Genomic DNA, 23,133 nt, shown 5'->3' with positions numbered 1-23,133 from the left:
CCGATGGTACGTCTGGTGATGGACAGGGTTCTGCAGATGAAATCCTTCTCTCAACGAACCGCTTGATTGTAGTTTCAACCAGTCGGGAGAGCCCGGAATACCAGCTAGCAATGTTTAAGCACACGATCGGAGATGATGCTTTGAAAGTTATCAAAACATTCAGTTACACTGAAGCCAAGGACTCGAATAACTGGCACGTGGTAATAGATAAAATGGAGAAGCATTGTATCGGATAGGTCAACGAAATTTACGAGCGATATTGTTTTAATAGGAGGGATAAACTCTCTAATTGGTCGGTAGATAGTTTCGTCGCTGAATTGAAAACGTTAGCTAAGACTTATAATTTTTGTGACTGTTTACGGGACAGTTTGATCGGTGATCGTATTGTTCTTGGAATTAAGAACGAGCAGACTACCAAGAAACTATTATGGATAAGAGATCTTATGTTAAATCGTTTTATTGATGTGTGCCGCAGTGAAGAAGTTACGGAGTTGCAAATGAAGTCGCTATCGGAACCGGTAGACAGCATTAATCAGGTCGTCAAAGAAGAAGCCTCAAACCCCGACGCCGGGTGGACGGCTCAGAAAAAAAAATTTCGTGCAAATTCTGTCGCTATGGTCATGCCCCGGAGAGAAGAAAGTGCCCTGCTTGGGGTAAAGTATGCAAGCGGTGCAACAAAAGGAATCATTTTGCAAAAGGGTGCAAAGATAAAGATGCCGCGGTTTATGCTATTGACAGCGACGAAGACCTGGAAGAGATTAGTGTTGTAAGGATTCAAGCTATGAAAGATAAGGCCGTGTTTGTCAAAATGCTAGTCCAGCAGAAACCTGTCAGATTTCAAGTTGACTGTGGAGCTAGTGCTAATATTCTGCCATACAAGCATGTGGAAAATGTCGATCTTGCCCCTTGTTCTCAGTCCCTTGTTACGTGGAATGGCACCAAGGTGAAGCCTGTGGGGACGTGTGCTCTGCCAGTTGTAAATCCCCGAAACAATACCAAGTACAAAGTAAGGTTTCTCATGACGAGCTTTGGCCCCGGAAAAAATTCGCAACATGTATTCTAAAGAGGCGCTATCATTTCTGTCATCAACGTAGAGAATTAACACTTGCAGTCGGTAGGTGTCTATGTGGTTAATCAAAACTGGGTATGCCATGAAGATAAACCAACAGCTTACGAAGAATTAAACGAGCCATTGAATTATGTGAGTAGTACCTTAAAACAAAACATCGCAGAAAAAGATTTAAGGCGATGAAGAATTCCGAAAAAAAAGAAACAAATGCGTGTAGCCTCCTCAGCTGTAATTTAAAATTCTTAGCAAAACATTGCTGCATTTTCAAAAATACCCTTGCATTTCTTGGTATCTTGTAACCTTGCCTCATAATAAATGAGGAGTTACTGAAATATAAAGTTTCAGCTATCCATGTCTGTTGTATTTGTGAACAATAACGCGCGCGTTAGCGTTTGGAATCCAGATCACTTGTTTCGTTCGCATGTATAATGGATAACGTCAGGTATTGTACTTGTGCGTTACGGACAGCTCGACAAGGAACCTTCCGTCCATTGTGATTGTTATTTTATATGTTTAAGGTTCACCTATTAATTAACAACTCACAATGAATCTTTTATGGAATCACTTAGCGCGATCTCATCATGGAGGCCGAAGTCTTCGATCGATCGGCTGAACTTTCAAGAGTTACAGGATCCAATCTCGGCCCGAAAAAGCTCTAGTGTTTTCCAACGAAAAATTAATGTGGAATCGGGCTGAATGCTTCTGCAAAGAACGAAACGTTTCGTCGATTCTCCGACAAAATACGTAGTGTCACGCCAGCGGTCTAAAGCCCGCCAACAAGGCTGTTCGTTCAACACCAGACAACCAAACAACTTGTATGTTGCATCTTCATTTGGTCTCTGTGCCGCACTACTTAAACAGCGAGAATTTCCAGCAGATGTATTTGTGAGTTCTTAAAATATAACTGAATTATTATTTCTGTTGCTGATGCGGTAAATCAAATCTCTTTTGGCTGTAAACTACCGGATAGATTTGGCGGGAAATGCCTACAGTCGAATGATCACGGGGAATTCATTTGAGTATAGCCGAGCTTGATACCAAGATTTAGGAATTGGGAAAGAATAATGGTTATATAAGTTAATTTCTGTCTTGCTACCCTCCTTTAGCAGCTTTGTCTCCGCCTTACTTTTTAAATGAGTATTGCACCAACCGCAGTGTTATTCAAAAAGTATTGAATGGTCCTCCAGGATTGAGTATTGTATACATGTACCTGAGGGTTATTTTAAATTCATCTATACCCTCCTGGGTAGTGTATACCTGAGGGTTACTCTTAATCTTTTCTATACCCTCTTGGGTAGTGTATACCTGAGGGTTACTTTTAATCTCCTCTTTGCCTTCTTGGGTAGTGTATACCTTAGGGTTACTTTTAATCTTTTCTATACCCTCTTGGGTAGTGAATACCTGAGGGTTACTTTAATCTCCTCTATACCCTCTTGGGTAGTGTATACCTGACGGTTACTTTTAATCTTTTCTCTATCCTTTTGGGTAGTGTATACCTGAAGGTTACTTTTAATCTTCTCTATGCTTTCTTGGGTAGTGTATACCTGAGGGTTACTTTTAATCTTCTCTATACCCTCTTGGCTAGTGTATACCTGAGGGTTACTTTTAATCTTTTCTATACCTTCTTGGGTAGTGTATACCTGAGGGTCACTTTTGCTCTTTTCTATTCCCTCTTGGGTAGTGTATACCTGAGGGTTACTTTTAATCTTCTCTATACCCTCTTGGGTAGTGTATACCTGAGGGTTACTTTTAATCTTTTCTATACCCTCCTGGGTAGTGTATACCTGAGGGTTACTTTTACTCTTTTCCATACCCTCTTGGGTAGTGTATACCTGAGGGTCACTTTTACTCTTTTCTATTCCCTCTTGGGTAGTGTATACCTGAGGGTCAATTATAATCTCCTCTATACCCTTTTGGGTAGTGTATACCTGAGGGTTACTTTTAATATTTTCTTTACCCTCCTGGGTAGTGTACACCGGTGAGTTACTTTTCCTTCCACAGTAGACGGAGAAATAGCCAAACGGCATGGTGCATTGATTAGGGATCATGAATGGTTGAGGTACAGCTTATCAATGTGGAAGGAAAATAGTCTTAACCTGAACGTTACTCTGTGTAACCTAAACATATTTATGCGTGACATAACCCCATTTCAAAAGAGTTATGTCACGCATGAAATATTTCTCGCTTTGTATATTTTTCTACCTGTTTCCTGGAGGCTTTACCGTGTGGTTTGTGAGCTCAAATCCGTCGATGTAATTTTTTACGAAATGTAATATTGTGTTTCGGTATATATACTAGTACTACCGTTCCAAAACCGCCGCATTTAAAAGGTCATAATAAGAATAGAGCGTGTAGACGGAACGGAAACCGTCCGTTGAAGGCGATGTGTATTCTCTGGCTTATCTAATCAATGCAGTTTATGGACTTTTAAAGTTCAAAATAGGCACTGTTCATAGAAGTGCTTTTCGGAGTTAGCCTTAAATAGGCCGTTTATCATGGAAGTGATTGTTCGTGTTGTATTTTGCAGTGACATTTTGCCTGGATTATTCCTGGACATTGTGTTAACGAATTACTGTTTGTTTCGCTTTATACATTGTTTCCACAAAGAGAATAAGCTTAGTGAGCCGCTCTTCAGGCTACTTCGAATTAGGTCCATATAGGTTTCTTACGAAATTTCTTTGACTATTTTATCTGGACAATGTGCAACCAAATTAGTGTTGTACCTTGAAAATGATTCAAAATGTAATTATCGGAAGTTGCGGCTTTTTTCATTTCAGTCGAGGGGAGCTTTAATTACATTTTTGTGGCGATTATCGAATGTCCTGGAGTGTTCAGTGAACACCTCATACTACTGAGAGGTGTCAAACCTTGGCTTTAATTACTTATGCAAATGAGCTGGCTGCACATTGAGTGTGCAGCCAGCTCATTTGCATAAAATGTTTTTCAGGCGCAAAGCTCGTCATGTCGTCAAGGAAAATCTAATTCCACTTCTGGCTTTAAATGCTACTGAGAAAAAGGTTTGCCAACCCTGTACAAGGAGAACTTTGTGAGTGTTGTGGAGAATTTGAAAGATGATCTGGTCATCAAATATGCAGATGTATTTGATGAGATCCTTGGCAAGCTGCCTGGAAAGGTTCATCTACAAGTCGATCCGGCCTCTCAACCAGTAACTCTCCCAGCCAGGAAACTAACAGTCTCAGTCAGAGAGAAATTCAAGGCGGCACTTCAAAGGTTGCAGGATCTCGAGGTCATCACTCCCGTCGATGAGCCTACTGAATGGGTCACCCAGTTCGTTGTTGCTGTCAAGAAATCTGGTGAGTAACGTGTTTGCATTGATCCTAAGGCGTTGAATGCCGCCCTGAAGAGGGAAAGATACCAGATTCCCGTTATGGACGATTCGCTGCCCGATTTGGCAGACGCTCGTGTGTTTACCAAAGTTGATCTCGCGTCCGCTTTTTGGCACTTGGTGCTGGACGATGAGTCTAGTCTGTTGACAACTTTTGCCACTCCTCATGGGAGATATCGCTGGCTTCGTTTGCCGTTTGTTCTGTGTGTGTCAAGAGAGATATTTCAGAAACATTTACACCAAGAGTTGCTGGGTCTGCCAGGTGTGAAATGTATCGCCGGCGACGTGCTCAGTTATGGAAAAGATGATGCTGATCACGATCGTAACCTGGAGGGTTTCATGAAGAGATGTCACCTGAAGGGCATAAAGCTCAATCGTGCGAAAATGGATTACAGGTGTAAGGAAGTTCCCTTTCATGGACATATCTTGACAACAGAAGGTCAGAAGCCATATCCGCAGAAAATCAAAGCGATTGCTGAGATAATAATAATAATATAGATCAATTTCTATAGCGCATTTTCATGTAAATGCTCTAATGCGCTTTACAACACTATGCGGGGGACTTTTCCAGACTGCCGGCGGCAGTTTACAATTAATAAAGGAGAAATTTTTACAGATGCCCCCTCCCCCCTTCCCAGTAAACAGGCCAGACCACATCACAGTAATCTCGTGATATGGGTTCTTTAACGTCCCTTGCCGAGATTAACTAATTGACCGGTGCAGGAGACGGGACCTCCGGCTTTACGTCCTATCCGAGAAGACGAAGCAATGTGAGTGAAGCGTCTTGCTTAAGGACACAACGTCAAGCCCCAGCCAGGACTTGAACCCGGGCCATCTGACCTAGAGTCCAGCGCACTGACCACTGGACTACTCACGCCTCACTCAGTTCGAGATGCCACGAACTGAAAAGCCAGAAGATATGTCGCGTCTAAACGGTATGGTTAATTACCCCAGTCGTTTCCTGCCAAACCTTTGACGTGATGAAACCTCTCCGTGACCTTATACAGAAGGATGTAGAATGGTGTTGGTCCAATGTGCAAGAAAAGGCTTGGAATGAAGTCAAGAGCCTCATCGCGTCCACCCCGTGCTATCATACTACAAGCCCAGCGAGCTGTTAGAAGTGCAGTGCAACAGCAGTCATGCTGGTCTTGGCGCGGCCCTTATGCAAGGTGGACATCCCTTAGCCTGTGCAAGCAGAGCGTTAACGGAAACAGCTTCCCGTTATTCACAGATTGAAAAGGAAATGCATACGTTTGTTTTTGCAATGGAGAAGTCTAACGACTGCACATTTGGTAGAAATACAGTGGTTTTCAGTGATCACAAGCCACTGGAATCAATTCTTATGAAGCGTTTGCAAGGCATGATCAAGCGTTTGCAAGGCATGATCATTCGCCTACAGAAGTATGACCTGGAGGTGAAATATCAGAGGGGAGACACAATGTTCTTAGCAGACACCCTCTCATGAGCGTCTCTCCCAGCCAGTCAGCATAACGACTCTGAATCTGAAACCATTAACATGATCAAGTACCTTCCGGTATCGAAAGAAAGGCTCCAACAAATTCAGCGAGACATTGAAGCAGACGAGTCTCTTCAAGTGTTAAAGACCGTGATCCAGAAGGGCTGGCTGGAGCATAAGATAAACGTAACTGGTATTATCTCACCTTATTTCAACATGCGTGATGAGATGTCTATCCAGGATGACCTCATTTTCAAGGGAGAGCGAGTCGTGGTCCCGCGTGCTTCAAGGAGCGAGCTGTTAAAACGAGTTCACAGTTCACATCTTGGAGTCAATGGCTGTCTAAACAGAGCGCGTGAGTATGTGTACTGGCTGGGATGACAGCTGACATTAAGAACTATGTGTCGACATGTGAGGCATGTCGTGAATATGAACGAGGCCAAGCTAAGGAAACGATGATGTCCCCAGAGACGCCAACTCGACCCTGGCAACGGGTTGCCGCCGACCTTTTTGAGCTCGCAGGAAAGAATTATTTAGTGACCTCGGATTATTACAGCGACTTCTTTGAGCTCGACCATTTGAAATCTCCTTCGTCCGTGTGTGTCATCAGAAAGTTAAAGGCTAATTTTGCGCACCATGGCATAACTGAGCAACTGGTGACTGATAACGGTTCACAATTTACGTCACGTGACTTCCTGAGGTTTGCGAAAGAATGGGACTTTGAACATCTCACGAGCAGCCCATATCACAGTTAGGGTAACGGCAAAGCAGAGAGTGCAGTGAAGGAAGCTAAGAAGATTCTCAGAAAGTGCAGATCGAGTGGATGGGATGCACTTCTAGCCTTACTGATCACCGCAACATCCCACCACTACTACCATGTAATAGCTCGAGAGACAACGAAAGACAACAAAAATGTAATAATGCGAGAGACAACGAAAATTTACATGTCAACGATCACAGGAATCCTTAAGCAGTGAACTAAAGGTCCCTAGAGGACGCACATACTACTATGTAGTACACATTATCACAACTTACTGGTGGGAGAGTGTTTGGGCGAGATTATTTCTAAATAGGGTTGTTTAACCCTACACCTAAACCTCCACCTAAAAATTCTCGATCGTCAAGGTCATGGGAAAGATTCTCAGAGTGTCCATTAACACTCACTGCCTTTAGACGCTTTAATTGTTTAAAAAAAGCCGTGATCTAAGACTCACTTGTGTCATGTTTTTTTGCAAAATTAATCCTCATAATCGGTCTGTGGGAAGTAACTCCATCTTCGCTTTCAAGATGATCTTAATCCCACGATCACTACTATGAAAGATAAGTTCCAGATCCGGTTTGTTGCTGCTTTGTTTATATGCACCGTCTCTGTAGCGCAATCGGTCAGCGCGTTCGGCTGTTAACCGAAAGTTTGGTGGTTTAAGCCCACCCAGGGACGATTACTTTTGCATACAAATGTAATTATTTCTGGGATAGACATTTGACGGATAATCATCTTGAAGGTGAGCAAAATTACCTGGCCCTCGATTGTTTTTTGCTTTTCTTGTCTGACTTCGATAAAATGCACGAAAAGCGTTACAAGGTTTTATTTTGATAGATCCTGTGGCAGATAAATGAGCTACTCCTTTCCGCTGTTCCTGTTGTAGTGTTGACTGGATCCAAAATATTCTCATTGACATTGAGGTTCGTGATCACTTAACTTTACTTCTTTTCCAAGGCAGGAAGAAGTCAGGATACAAACGAAGCAGCTGCTTTATCCTCGTTCCTCTTTACTGTCTTGCATAAATGGTTTCTCAATCTGGGAAATATAAGATACTGAAGGAGTTGTTGATGTTGTTGATGCTGTTTATCGTGGTAATTTCCATATGGCATTATGGATCGCTCAGCTATCTTAGTATTTGGTCACTTTTGTTCCCCAATGTTAGCTTTGAATTTTTTCTAAATCAAGATCATTGCACGGGGCACCGTAGCACAGTTGGTTGCAGCGCCTGTCTAGGCAACTGGCAGGTTCAAATCCCATCAGTGTCTTTCTTCTAAGTGAGATTATCTCTCTGACGTTAGCTAGGCTTTTCGAAGCATAAACCAAATTAAAGTGACACTATGGTGAATTCGCGGCTGTTTTTACTGAAAGCCAATGATCCTGTGGCTCTAGTAAAACAAAAACGTCGTCCCTAATTCATAAAAAAATCGGTCCGTCATCTTTACTAAGACGCATGCTCTTTCTAGACTCTTGGCTGTGCTAACTCCACGAGATTTTCAAATAAAATCTCCACATCAATCGCTCTTATGCTTCGTACATCCACGAGTAAACATGTTTAGACCATCTAGAGTAGAGTGATTTTTTTAAAAAACCACTGGTTATCCAATCAGTCCTCGGTAGTATAGTGGTGAGTATCCGCGCCTGTCACGCGGGAGACCAGGGTTCGATTCCCCGTCCGGGAGAACTTCTCTATTACTTTTTCCCAAAATATCAGAAAATTCTTATTTCGTCTAATTGATTAAAATCTCTTTTGTCACCCATGAAAAATGAATTTGAAGTATTGTGTCTTTTATCATTGTGCCTTCTTCTCTCCAGACCATATAAATTGGGTGGAAATTTTTGTGTGTGCGCACCAAAACACAACTCAAGGAACTCACTCACCTCTAAAAAAATTAAATTACTTTAATTAGTGGGTATTGACTGGAACCGCATCACGCGGTTACACAGCCAAACATTAAATTACTTTAAGGTAGTTTAAAAGAAATGTGCAGAAAATTATTCCTACTCCAGTAGCTTTTTGTCGGAATGCAATGAATTATTTGGAGTTTTTTCTTCCTTTATCCTGAACAACGTTGGTAAGGAACAAAAACTCAGCCAACACCATATTTCTTGACAAAACGGGCCTGACCGGGAGTCGAACCCGGGACCTCTCGCACCCTAAGCGAGATTCATGCCACTAGACCAACAGGCCAGATAAAGATCTCAATGGTGGGGTGTTGTCCAATGATCGCTCCTGGCCAGTTCAACAATAAGGGTCACGATCAGTTAGCTCTATCTAGTTTTAAAGCGAGTGGTGTTTTCTGGATACAATTTATGGTTGTTGTTTTGGTTTTTCGTGATAACTTACAAACATACTATAGAATCATTGTTTGTGCCACTAGTTTGTCTATTGTAACGACGGTTCAGCTTCAGTCGGTTAGAACGACTTTCTAGTTAAAAGGAGGTAGCTGCCATTCTTATTATGCCGAAAATCTCTAAGGCTCCCCTTTTCTTATGTCCACCATCTGAATCAAACTTTTATCTCCTTTGCACTTAATTTATTGAGAATCGCCGAGTTAGCCATCTACTGCACTTCTGTTTTTCTTTTCCCTACCATGAATGGGTATATTTACCAATTTTAGAAAAATTGCTCGCCACAAGACTTACATTGAAATCGGTAAGTTTAAAAAAGGAACGAAAATTGTAAAAAAAAACCCGATAACTCTAAAAATGACACAATTGTCGGATTGCTGCTGTTAAGAGACTTGTTTTCGTTTTCCAATCAAAAATTGGCTCACTCAAGTTTCAGAAAACAATGACATCTTTGAAAAGAATGTTATACCTTCATTTTCCATGGTTATTGTCGTTATCTCAAATTCCATACGGATAATAGACTTATAAGTACAAATAACAATATTGTATTTTTTTTTTACGTTCCCATTCTAAAATTTTTCTCGTTCGACTCCAGGGTTCGACTCCTGGACAGGCTCCTAGTTTATAACTGTAGGCAGGTTTTTGTTTCTTTGCTGACTTACCTAAAGATGGAGAAAAGACAAGCCACTAACATAACTTCTCGACAATTAATAATTCATAAGGGCAACAGCCAATAGATAAGGCATATTGGGTCATATGTAAGAACCTTGATACCCAATGAACACTCAAATGAAGATCTTAAGAATTTTGATCTCAAATCAAACAACTTCTCACCATTAATAATTCATAAGGGCAACAGCCGATAAATAAGGCATATTTGGACCACATGCATGAACCTTGATACCCAATGAACACTCAAATGAAGATCTTAAGAATTTTGATCCCAAATCAAACAACTTCTCACCATTAATAATTTATAAGGGCAACAGCCGATAAATAAGGCATATTTGGACCACATGCATGAACCTTGATACCCAATGAACACTCAGGTGAAGATCTTAAGAATTTCAAGGTACAAAAAACAATTTTAAAAAATAGCCATAGTGGCTTACTTGGGGTCTGGTAACTAACCTTAGTGATTCACGTACTGAGACTGATGTACTGGTTAAAATGGTCTAGCCAGTTAAAATAAACCAACCCATTTATATGACCCAACCAGTGTAGACACTCCAAGTGGTTTAAATGGTCCTACTAGTTAAGATGGCTCAGCCAGTGAAAATGATTGAAATAGTAAAATTACGCCTGAAGTATAAAAGATCCAACTGGTTAAAATGGTCCAAATAGTTAAAAGGATACAAATGGTTAAAATTATCCAACCAATAAACACGATACCTTCAGTCAAAATGACTCAACCGCCTAAATTGGACAAGCGTTTAAATTGGTCTACCTAGACTAAATGGTTCAGTTGCCAAATTAGGTCTCACTTCTTTAGATGGTCCGAACAGTGAATATGACTTAATGGAGAAAAATTGATTTAACCAAAGGAAATTATCAGTCCAGTCAAAAGGATGCAACTGGTTAAATGGTTCAATCACTTCAAACTAGATTAAATGGCTTAAACGGTGAAAAGAGTGTTATTACGTACATGAAACGGTCCAACTGGAAGAAATGATCTCACTTGATAAAATGGTGCAACTGGTTACAATGATCCAACTTGTTGAAATGATCCTTCTTTTCAGAATGGTAAAACTGGTTAGAATGATCCAAGTTGCTGAAATGATCCTTCTTTTCAAAATGGTCGAACTGGTTAAAAAGTTCCCACCATCTGAAATAGTGCTAGTCTAACTAGGTAAAACATGGTCCAGCCAGGGAAAATGGTCTAACTACATATAATATAATGATCAACCTGGTGGAAATGGTCTGACTAAATAAAATGGCTCAACCACCTAAACTAGTGAGACCAGTGAAAATGATTCAACCAGAAACTTAAGATTCAACTGCTTAAAATGGTCCAACTACTTATAAGGATCCAATCACTTAAAATGATATAACCGGTTAAAATGGTCTAACCCATTTAAATGACTCAACCTGTGTAGACAATCCAACTAGTTAAAATGGCCCTACTACTTAAGCTGGTCCAACTAGTGAAAGTGATTCAACCAGTGAAAATGATCCAATCGGTTAAAATGATCCAACCGGTTAGAATTGTTCAAGTGGTTATTCACTTGATTAAAGTAACTGGATTTAATCGTTGATAATATTTTCCAAGGAGTTCAAGGATGGGCTGAAAATGGGCTAAAAATAGGCTAAAAATGTACTAAAACGATCTAGTTAGCTAGGTATTATCTCACTGGTTTAGGTGATAAAGCTGGCTCCAACGATCCAGCTTCTTAAAAAACTATAGCTAAGCACAGAGAAATTTTGAAAGATTCAATATTGTTAGTTTTCGAAAGATTTCCAAATTAACATGGGCATAGCTTAGTGTAAAACATCAAACCTTCTCGGCCTTCACATAATTCTTACGAACGTGCCCAACTAGTGCACATCATTTCGCTTTCGTCGTCCTTGACCGTTGAAGACCTCGTGGTAAGATAGAGTTTCATGTTTCCGTTTTGTTTTCGAATTACGGAATCGTCCTGTGATAAATTTCGAGGGAACAAATCGAGTTACATGAATATCGATATTTTGCTTTGCTTGAAAGAGGCCCCTCCATATGCTAGAGACGTAGCAAAAAATCTTTGTTCCCCGGATGCAATAACTTCACAGGAAGGACTAAAGCGCGGCTTCTAGATAAATGTAAAAGATCGACGTCTTACGCGGATGCTTGATATCTAATCCCACCAAAGAGAATACAAATGGATATTTAAAATTTCTCTTAAATGACTGTTTCTGCCAAATTATCTGACTTCCGTTTCATTAGAGTATATATCGCGATTCTATGCACTCACGTGTACACTTTACGGACCTATTTTTCATTCGTTTAAAGCTTCCGTCGGGAGCAGTGAACATCACATGTGGGAATCGGGACAAATAATTGCAAGTCGAACGTCAAAAAAGGAAATAAAACTAACAGGTTTTCTCCGATGGACAAAGAACGGTTCAAGAGTAAATGGTACAGCAAAGGTTTCATTCCAACAAATGTAGTTAGTTTTTGTGAAGTCTTTGCACGCGCATAAATAAAAGGATCCGGACTGACTAAACACAGGTAGACGTGTTTTCGTTTATCCTTTCTCATGAAAAGAGAATGGTGATAAAAGTTGGATCTGTTATGGTTCAGATATCACATAAGCAATAACTGCCCATTCTCCATTCGCAGAGAGGAAACAAAAAATGCTTGTAACAAAATTTGTTTCTGGCAGGGCTCGAACTTACGACCTTCCGCGTGTTAGGCGGACGTGATAACGACTACACCACAGAAACTACAAATGCAATTATCTACACAGATAACTAAGTAATGGGGATAGCATACACGATGACTCGCATCCTCTTGTCGAATCACGATGCGAACAAAACTATTTAATAAACGGTGAACTATGCTTCTGGCTTGGTTCGAGCCTGCGAATTTCCGCGAACGTGATAACCACTACACAACAGAAACCTCGTTCAATAATTGAGGAAGTCTAAAAACATACAAATATTTTTCTCCTTCCCTTGTTGGAAATGTGTAGAAGTTTGAATTCATACCTTTGTCTATATTTTGGTCGATTTCTAGGTCGACAGTCGAGAGGGGGACATGGGAGATTTTGAATTCATCTCAAAGCCTTCAACATTTGAACCTTTCTCTCGCGACTGGAGTCGTTCCTACCGAACGGAAAGTGGCCAGAGTGATTCCCCTCTTCAAGTCTGGTTCCACGGCAGAAATAGAAAATTAATGACCAATATCAATTCTCCCTTCTCTATCAAAGATTTTGGAGACAAAGTGGTTAAAGCAGGCAATGAGACATCTTGAATGCAACAGCCAGGGAGCCGGACATGCTACCACATGGATTTCTCTATATAACGGGGCATCGGGGAATTAACTCAAATAGTAGAGCGCCCCCTTTGCATGCGGGAGGTACCGGGATCGATACCCGGATTCCCCACATGTTGCCAATATCCTTTTGATTATTCTCTTAAAAAATCTCACCTTTTAAAATGAAGAGTACGCATCGCTTATGTAAACTTCAAAAGAAATATTTACCAAGTAGTTACCGACTGCCACTTTCTTTTATAGCTCACGTGTTTCCCCTTTAAATGAACTTACCCAAGGATTGATAAGGAGGATAAATACCATTTTTATGTTGTTTTCAGAGCATATTTTTTGAGACTAGTGATTAGACTTTGCAACATTTCTTTTAAATCATATTCAATTAATCAGCTCAATTTCCAGTGGCGACGGTGAAAACCTGTATAGAAATGTTCGATTCACAGAAAATATTATAAAGCAAAATCAGTCCTTTGGCTAACGTCCATGAACAAGTTAAGAAAACTGGGATGAGTGCGCACCAATGAACAACTCAAAACATCTATAAGTTTACACAGTCACTATCGGAAATTGATTGAATTGAATATGATTTAAAACAAACTTTGAAAAAAATTCATCAGTGTTCTGGATGGGAAGACGTTTTTACTTGTTTTTGTGGTTTGTCTCTTCTTCATCTTTAGGTAAGTTAGTAAAGAAACAAAACTTGACAGCAATCATAATGTAGGGTAAAAGGGGCCTGTCCGGGAGTCGAGCCCGGGACCTCTCGCACCCGAAGCGAGAATCATGCCACTAGACCAACAGGCCAGTCATAAATTTGGGTCAGTTTGCCTCACCATTCAACTACTCACCTTCATTGTTTTATAGGCACACAGATTAATGAATTAACAACAAATCCTGCCTAACTGTACTTTTGGCTAGCTTAGCATCTTCCATTATATTGATGGTTTTCAATTTACGCAAACGGCAAGAGCTCATGTAAATAAAGTCATCTACCAACTCTCCACCAATTCATAGAAGTAATAAGGCATAAAGCTTAACGAATTTATCAAGAAGCTAGTCAACGCGACTAAGCAAAAATTCAGCTTTAGAAATCAGTGTTTCGGCAGCGAAATCGAACCAGTCCTCTTTCTGTTTCTATTTTGAATCCTAAAGCGTCGGAAACCAGCTATTGCCATATCATAAATGGATGTTTTAGATGAATTCAAAATTGATTTCTCTCAAAATATTCCTACGTTCAATACACCATTTAAACAATAAACTCTATAAATTTGTCGGACGCAGTTGCGTAAGTCGACAAAAAATCGCGCCTAACTGTTGCTCAGACGAGCTCCCCATCGGTTAGTATCAATGTTTTCATTTTCTCTCAAACCGTAGCGGCTCTTGTAACCTTGTAAACAGTCATCCGCTCTTTTTAGATGAGTCAGTCTCGGTCGGGGTCGAAGTAATAGGTCAAACAGCTACGCAAGCATACAGATCAGCAATTAGCGGCATCGATTTTTGAAATTTAGGAAGTATCAAGATCGAGCCAGTTCGTTTTCTGTATTCTAGAAATATATGTTATTGACCAGCCGGAGGTCTGTATTGGGAAAAACTGTGCCCGAGGTCTTGGATACCGCCCGAGGCCTACGGCCTCGGGCGGTACTTAAGACAGAGGGCACAGTTTTTCCCAATACGGACCGACCTATGCTGGTCAAGAACATTTTTATAATTTTCTAACACATAGAAAAAAAAGGATTGCCATAAGAACCCGAATGATTTAAGGCTACAATTACGAGTTTAATTGCGGGAAAATCCTCCATTAACTTAACAATTTGATAACGAGTGGATGATAAAGAAAACAGATGTTATCCAAATTAAAGAGTAAAGGCCGGGTCGCACTAGAGCCAATTTTGTTTAGTTCCAATTTTTGGCGGGAAAAAAATTGGCAAAAATTTCGCAAGGGCCAAATTTTGGCGGTGGTCGCACTGGACCAACATGTTTGAGCCAAAACTTTGCTGATTGACATTTACGTCATGTCACAATATCTACAGTCAAGAAAACATCTCGCGCACTGATTGTGCAAGAATGGAGATAGGGTCTAAAATTACTTACGAGCGACCACGAGTGACCACGAGTGACCACGAGTGAGACTAGGTTTACACTAGAGGAGAGTTTTCCGGACTCGTAAATGTTTTCGGATTCATCAATTTTGGAGTATTCGGATTCGTAGGCGTTTACACTGAAAGGATATTCGGATTCCTGACCGTTTACACACAACGACAACTCCGGGAACATTCGAAATGGAATGGTTACCAAGCCCTGTGTTGTTTCGTCGTTCGATCGACAAAGTGAAAACGCTAGAGTAGATCAAGATGCCACTGAGGCAAATTTGAGTTGGACAGATGCCAAGCAGTCTACGTCGTCGGCGATTATGTGTGGCTGACGTTAAACTTCCTTGCAACAATAATTTGCGTTTCTTCAGAAATACTGCGGTACACATGATAAAATTTATCGCCTGAACCTGCAACAAGATTAGGCAGCCGGAGACCGCCAGCAATGTTAGCACCAGATCCATTTTGGTTTCACCGCAAACTCAAAAGATTGCAGGTGGAAATAATATCCGGATTCGAGAAAAAAAGCGGTTACACGACAAAACTTTCCGGATTCAAAAGTTATCGGATTCAAAGTTCCCACTTTAAATTCCGGATTCAAAATCTCCGGAGACACGACCAAACCGGGAAGTTTTTATTTCGGATTCGTCCACTTTCGTGTAAACGGCAGAATGAATCCGGCACTAAAACGTTTCGGATTCATCACGAATCCGGAACAATTTCCTCCAGTGTAAACCTAGTCTGAGATTAAGGTGGCTCGTAAAAGTTTCCTCGCGCGGGGAACAGATAACTCTTGCGTCACGCGCGGGAGAAACGTGCGAAAGAAGCGCGAGATTAACAGACGAAAATTTAAAACAAAGGTGGCGGCGCGAGGAATTTTTTCTGCTTACGTGAGAAGTTTACCTAAGAGCTTGTATTTGATGTGTTGAGCGGCCACTGTAAATGCAGGAGATAGAAACTAAGATAAAGAAGACGATTTTCGGAGAAGTAAAGGTTGCTTCACTTCGTATTTAAAAGAAATATTCAACCGATATGAAGTTATGCGACGGCGAAAAAAGAAGAACTCAAGTGAAGGATAATCTACCTGAAGTGGAAGAAGACTGAAACTTTAAGGAAAATAATATGATATAGCCAGAAGTCGTGTGTAGGATTTTTAAGATGAGCCCGGGAGACTGTCTTTGACAGCTGTTTAATGATTTTCTTAGCAGTAAACGTCTGTAAACATCAGATCGTAGGCGCGCGCGCGAGCACACGCAGTTGTCAGCGGTAGCTATAACAGATCATGAGCAAATGTCGATCTTATAGAATCCAGATTTTTAAATGCGCGAGACCGCGCGTGGAAATTGCTAAACTCACGAAAGCTATTGCATGAAAACAAGTCAGGATCCGGTGACCCCTTCTTTTTATTTTTCCAATATGATAATAACGTCGAAAGGAATCCTCAGAAAAAAAAAAACTAGAAAATTCTACGGAAAGAAATTTGCGATGTCTGAAAATTGCCTTTTTTCTAGATTTTCTGAAATTCCGCTCCGTAGAATTTTTTAAAAATCTTTGTGCATTTTCCTTTTCAAGTGCCAAAAGAAATCACTGAAAAAAATCATGGGGTAACCGGGTTAGTTTTCGAGTTATTTAAGCCACAAGCTAAAAAATGCGTCTGAATAAGTCTATGAAAGCGTTGCCATGGAAACTGATAGTGACAAAATGACACCTATTTTTGGATAACCAATGATTATATAATTCAACCCCGTAAAAGTGTTCAACTGGCCTTGGTCAGTCTTTCTGTTGTATTCTTTCAAAGTTACAAACCATCAAAAAGACGAAAACCAGTACGAGCCACCTTAAATCAAAATATCTCAGTTTTGTTACTATGAAGTCATTGCGCAGTCAAATTCACATCATTTCATCAAATACCTATTAGAAAGGAGACTAATATTTTCCGCGGCATACGTCCGCTAATTGAAAGTAATTCCAAAAAATATATTTAAAAAAACATAACTACAGCAAAACGTATATTTTATTATATCACTGTGTTATTTAACTTTTTGAAAACACGCTAAGCGTTTGATTTGAATATTTCCTTTGACACACAACGCAACCAATGTTCCGCCACTCTCATCTACTCCTCCTCTACTCGACCGTAACAAAAATACAACTTCAGAGCGCGTGAAGTCTTTACGCTTCTTGTTTATAAGTGAGCCATTACCGAACTTGACAAGAAACACGCAAATCCATTCTAAAGCGCGCGGAAACGCCCAAAATGCCCCCCATGGTGTCTAGCTGCCTAGTTCCCACGGTTATTGTTGTATACTATTTTTGGATTCATACGGAGAGGTTAGGTGTAATAAAAAGTTGTCATGATAAACATATATTCATACGAATTGTTCACGACCCAAGCGATATATATGCTAAGAAAATAGCCGGACTATTACTTTGACGCTAGGAGTAGTGAGTTTACGACGCAAGACCCAATGAAGTACTTGTCCAGACCTCTCGTCGGCAGTACATTTGAAAGTTGAATGGAATTTTCCAAAGTGAAGGGTTGATCATTGACATCATTGGGCTGTTAAAATAGAGCCAAATAAAATGGTCATGTGATATTAATGACTATTCTTAAAATCGTTTTTGTTTTCAACCTATCGTAAATGTGCAATGTGTAATGTATAGTCCACACTGCAAGTTTTTAAATATTATCGCATCTGTTTTTCATGATTTTAAAATCGTCCGCTATGCATTTATACAGTGAATAACTTCAGTTTTCGTGAGTAAGTCATTATTTCACGAAATTAAGCGAAAATGATTCCGTAATGACGACATAGTAACAAAACTGAGATATTTTGATTTAATCTCACTCGTGGTCACTCGTGGTCACTCGTAAGTACTTTTAGACCCTATCCAAGAATGGATCGGCATATACAGATGATTTTTTTCGCGGCTTTCAGGCTTTTGTTGAATTTTGTGTTTCAGTCTCAACAGATCAACGCAGCGTTTTTAGTACTACCGAATTTGTTCCGGTGACCGGATCCAGGGTAGGAGTCATAGGCATTTCCGAAAAATTGCCGCTCGTATTCCGCGTTTCCATTGTAAAAACCATAGAAAGAATGGTTAGATGGACCGGGAAAAAAATAATTTTGTCCCAACATCGTACGGCTAACCTGCACTAGCCGAACAAAGTAATTTTTCCCGCCGTAACTTGATCCAAGTATTTTGAAGAAAAATGACAGCTCAAGGGTTAAACAAACAAAATTGTTTGCTTTGCCAAAATTTGGAAGCCTCCGAGGCAGCACTTGGGCTTCTTTGAAGATTGGCGAAAATTTGGCAATCCGCAAAAAATTTTTGCGGAAGAACTCAAAACTTTGCTCAACTTTTTAAAAACGAACAAATTGTATTGAAGAATTCAGATATTAACGATTGAGAGTCACATTGATTAACGTAATCGTTAACTGCAACTACCTCTCGTTTTAACTTTCTGAGTTACTTTTTCTGAAGGACCATTAAATAACAAATCGTTTTTAGGCCGCGTTTCAATCTTTTTGTAAACAAATGTATTACCACAAAATTTATTCTCCCGGTCAGCGCAATGGATAGAGCGCTGAACTGTTGTGCGGGAGGTCGAGGGGTCTTAAAATAATTGAGAAGAATTTGCTACCTTTCTATAACATCAAGAAATGGTTAGATATTCTAGTCTTCTCGGATAGGGACGAATAAATGGAGGTCCCGTCTCCTGCAGGGTTGGGGTAGGAGAAGTTAATTTCCCACACACTAGATTACTGTGTGATGGATGTCCTCCCCTGGGGTGGGTTGGGTGGGTTTATTAGAAGGCCATGTGTTAGAAAACTCTTTACTGGGTTAATCATGTTTCTACCTTCTCGAAATAAAGAACACTGTATTGCATTGTATTATTTCGAGATCAATTTTTACCTAAAAACCAGTGATTTGAGAGCAAGAGAGAAGTAAGAATGAATATTATTTATCGCCAAAAGGTCGTGATCAAAGTCTTTGCTGAAACATTCTGCCCAGCTGGCAAAATGAGATATATCTGAGAAAACTGCAACGAAGCTTGAGATGTTCTGTAAAGTAACTCAAGCGAAACGGACACCGCCCGCCGTGAGCGGGCCGGATGGGGAGAATACTGCCCTCTCTCGGAACCAATCAGATTGCAGGATTCGTAGAATACCGCCCGCTCACGAACTGAAAAAAAAATAAAATGTGTTATGTCAGTTATGTTGCGCCACCGCCGCTTAATCGATAACCCGCGAGGTAATCTACCTGAATCAGCCATTGCAAGATATGCAGTTCTTCCAGTCCCACCCTCTCATTAAACATCTTCCATGCACCCTTACTTATAGAGTACAGGGAAAGGAAAACTCAGGCTTCTAGGGTAGTGCTCAAAGGAAGCGTTTACTCAGCTTGTGTTGTTATCTTCTTGACTAAATAACATCCTGTTATCAAATATAAAACAAATCGCAGGCTGCCAAACATCACATCACATTTCACCAAAGAAACACTAACCAATCAGTTGTTGTTTGCAAATAGGCGCGCGGCAGGAAAGCGCACTAAAATTAGAATTAAAGAAAATTATCATTGAGAGAGAGGGGTATGTATAGGGGATAATTCCTCTTAATTCATTTTCTCCTGAGGGCGTGCATAAATAGAACTACTATTCCTGTTGCTCCTTGGGATTTTCGTTACCCGGCCCACTTGCACCACACTAAAAACATATGTTCAATACTACGCATTCTTTTTTGTTCTTTCTAGCATTATGCGCACCTGCGAATTTATTTTCGACACTTTTTAGAATTTAGCCAGGGAAAACTTTGGAAAAAATTGAGTAAGTAAATCGAGTGAGTAGACAGCCAACACTACAACAGGAGCAGTGGAATGGATTAGCACATTCATCTGCTACAGGATCTATCAAAATAAATTCGTGTAACGCTTTTCGTGCATTTTGTCGTGGCAACCAAAGTCAGAGAAGAAAAATAAAAACCAATCGAGGGCCAGCAAAGGTAATTTTTGCTCGTCTTCAAGGTGATTATCCGTCAAACGTACTGCCCAGTATTAAGACATTTGAAAGCAAAATGAACCGTCTCCAGGTGGACTTGAACCACCAACCTATAGGTTAACAGCCGAACGCGCTGACCGATTGCGCCACGGAGACGATGCATATAACCCAACGTGTCAATTAAGCGGCAGTTTGATGGCATGTACTTTTGTTGTTGCTGTTTGTCTCGGGATTGGACTTCCCTTGCGTTGAACTTATTAGATGTTGAGAATTGTGTTTAAAACGTCCAACGATAATATAATCATCACGCTCTGCTTGTATTAAACTTCAGATAAGCATAATGTTAAGTAATATAGGAGTGGAGTCTTGTTGTTTTCCCAGCTTAGTCTACGGTTCATGGTCTTATTGAAGAAGGACTTGACTAAGGTATGAAAGTAAGGGTTCCACGTTTGTCCAAGAGAGAAGATCTTCTTTCCTCTTTAAGCTATCCTGTTGCTCATTTTGTTCTCTCTAGTGTGGTGGTCATCACGTCCAACTCATGCTCGGAAGTTTGCATTGGCAAAAATATTTATGTCCGCAATAAAATCCAAGAAATCTCACAGGCGGCCCAAGCGCACCGTATGTGATTTTGGGGTCTAAAGTTCATTAATGGTAATAACTTACATATTAAGATCGAATTTTAAGCGTATGTGTGGGAAGTTTAAAAAAAAGAAAATTTATGAAAAAAATTAAGAAAAAGTTTCAAAGGATAATAAAAGCGAGCAGTAAAGCGTGATAAGTCTCCTTACCTTTTTTCCGTAGCCGCTTTGTTGCCAACGGTCGTTTTAACGCTGTTTTGGCGACTTTCTTTGTAACGCGTGCGGTATCACCAGTCAACTGTATAATGGGAAAAAATATTTAAAACATTAGGAAAAAATTAAAAAGGATAATAAAAGCCAGGAAGAGTCGACCGATCTCCCTCAAATTTCCACCCACAAGAGCGCTTAGCTATTACCTACCCGTTTAAGCGGCAAAAGTTTCCAAATTCCGCCGCATCGATCCGAGAGCCGCTCCGTTTTCCCACCCATTCTGGCTAAATCGCTTTGTAGGTACGCTTAATCCTCTTGCCCTTACTACGGGATTCGAATATCAAAGCGCATTGGATCGAATTCCACGCACGACTCCCCAGACGGTGTTTTTTGAAAATAGGGCAAAGGTAACAGCTTTCCTAACGATCCCCTGGAGAGTCTTTTATTTGGTTAACTTCACATCATAAAAGAAATATGTCATCACCTCCACGAAGCTTGGACAGTCAACCTGAAAGTCATAGACTATGTTTCCATTTCTACTCCTAAGCAAAATGATTTCCCATCTGATCATTATCTAATAATTTGGATATATCAACAAAGTTGAAATGGTAAATTGGCCACCGTAACGATTACAAAAGCTGACGTTTCGAGCGTTAGCCCTTCGTCGGAGCGAAGGGCTAACGAAGGGCTAACGCCGACGAAGGGCTAACGCTCCAAACGTCAGCTTTTGTAATCGTTCCGGTGGCCAATTTACCATTTCAACTTTGGATATAATGAATATATGAAGTTCATGTATTTTGAACTGCGGTATTAAATACGTATGATGCACGATCCTTCGCAGTAGATAGCGCTATTTATGCAACAGCGAAAATCAGACCTGAAAAAAATCAGGCCTGTACGGGATTCGAACCACTGACCTCTGCGATACTAGTGCAGCGCTCTACCAATTGAGCTAACAAGCCAACTGGGAGCAGGCCGTTAAGTTGATTCGTAATAAACCCGTGATGATAAATCAGATACAATGAATATATGAAGTTCATATATTTTGAACTGCGGTATTAAATACGTATGATGCACGATCCTTCCCCTACTCCCAGTTGGCTTGTTAGCTCAATTGGTAGAGCGCTGTACTAGTATCGCAGAGGTCAGTGGTTCGAATCCCGTACAGGCCTGATTTTTTTCAGGTCTGATTTTCGCTATTGCATAAATAGCGCTATCTACTGCGAAGGATCGTGCATCATACGCATTTCAACTTTGTTGATATATCCGAATTATTTCGTTACCCCCACCGACGCAGCCCCAGACAGTTTCTTTAGAAAATATCAGCCTTTGATCACTACCTTTGATCGGGAACACAGAGTCTCTGGGGTTATTTAAACGTAAGATCAATGACATTTTTAAAGTCTAACGCACGGCATTCACGGAAAACAGCTTTAGTGTTATAGTATGTAGTTTTAATTTTGAATATCTTAGCGTATGTGATATGTATTTTTATAGGCTGATGAATTGATCGTGTCTAAATAAAGATTACAAAAAAAATCTTAGTTGACCATTTAAAGCGACTAAAATTCAAGCGATCAAAGTGTGTGCGACGTAAAACGGTAAGGGGAGATCTTGACAATCGGCGACGTCGTCTACAGTTATTACCCTAACCCCTAACCCAATTGCGGGTCCGATGACCGGTAGTTTTGACAAAACATTAGGTCTCCTTAGATCTTCTAATTAATATTACCTGTCGATCTCAAGAGATTATTAATTGAGTGCCAGCTTTTATGATCCATTTCCCTTTTTTGAAATCTGGTAAGTCCGGCGATAGAGACTGCAAGGAATATTAGCAAGGCTCCATTTACTTTGACCACGAAAGATCTACCACCACACGAGATGCACGGTAAGGAAGCTTACGCATACGTAATTAATAACGATTAAAAACAGAAGAAACTAAGTATGTGAAACAAACTAAGTGAAAGAGGGCAACAGCCCTAGAAAATATACTTTTCACTATAGAAGGGGCGCCAAACGGACTCCGACTCGGACAGTTCAACTGTCTTTCGTTGGCAAAGAAATAAACCGTAACGAAATGTGGAGCCTGCAAAGAAAAAAGGTTCTCAACCCATGCTCAAAAAATAAACAAAGATAGCGCTTCCATCATCTTTTGATTCAAAGTTTCCAATTTTCGCGGCTCCTCGATTTCAAGCTTCTCCCTTCACTATCTTAACTACGGTAATCCTTGTAACTATAAGCAGTCGAGGCCGTCGCCTCCCTGATCGATCTAAATTAAAACTGCCCTCATTACTTTTAAACTCTGCAAG

At 40.4% G+C, this 23,133-nt stretch overlaps 4 non-coding genes and 1 pseudogene across 4 annotated transcripts; 2 read left to right on the top strand and 3 right to left on the bottom strand.

Annotated features, from left to right (window-relative positions):
• Window positions 1-632: 632 nt before the first annotated feature.
• LOC148723597 (uncharacterized) lies at window positions 633-6,252 on the top strand (annotated as a pseudogene).
• A 983-nt stretch (window positions 6,253-7,235) lies between these two features.
• On the top strand, window positions 7,236-7,309 carry Trnan-guu (transfer RNA asparagine (anticodon GUU)). The gene has a single exon. It is a non-coding gene; the product is annotated as a tRNA-Asn (tRNA).
• Window positions 7,310-12,330: 5,021 nt separating this feature from the next.
• Trnav-aac (transfer RNA valine (anticodon AAC)) lies at window positions 12,331-12,403 on the bottom strand. The gene has a single exon. It is a non-coding gene; the product is annotated as a tRNA-Val (tRNA).
• Window positions 12,404-13,679: 1,276 nt separating this feature from the next.
• Trnap-cgg (transfer RNA proline (anticodon CGG)) lies at window positions 13,680-13,751 on the bottom strand. The gene has a single exon. It is a non-coding gene; the product is annotated as a tRNA-Pro (tRNA).
• A 6,367-nt stretch (window positions 13,752-20,118) lies between these two features.
• Trnan-guu (transfer RNA asparagine (anticodon GUU)) lies at window positions 20,119-20,192 on the bottom strand. The gene has a single exon. It is a non-coding gene; the product is annotated as a tRNA-Asn (tRNA).
• Between the last annotated feature and the right edge of the window lie 2,941 nt (window positions 20,193-23,133).

This window comes from Stylophora pistillata, chromosome 9 (genome assembly GCF_964205215.1).
Source record: "Stylophora pistillata chromosome 9, jaStyPist1.2, whole genome shotgun sequence".
NCBI lineage: Eukaryota > Metazoa > Cnidaria > Anthozoa > Scleractinia > Pocilloporidae > Stylophora > Stylophora pistillata.
Note: the sequence above shows the minus strand (reverse complement) of the source record. Positions and strands in the feature narration are given on the sequence as shown.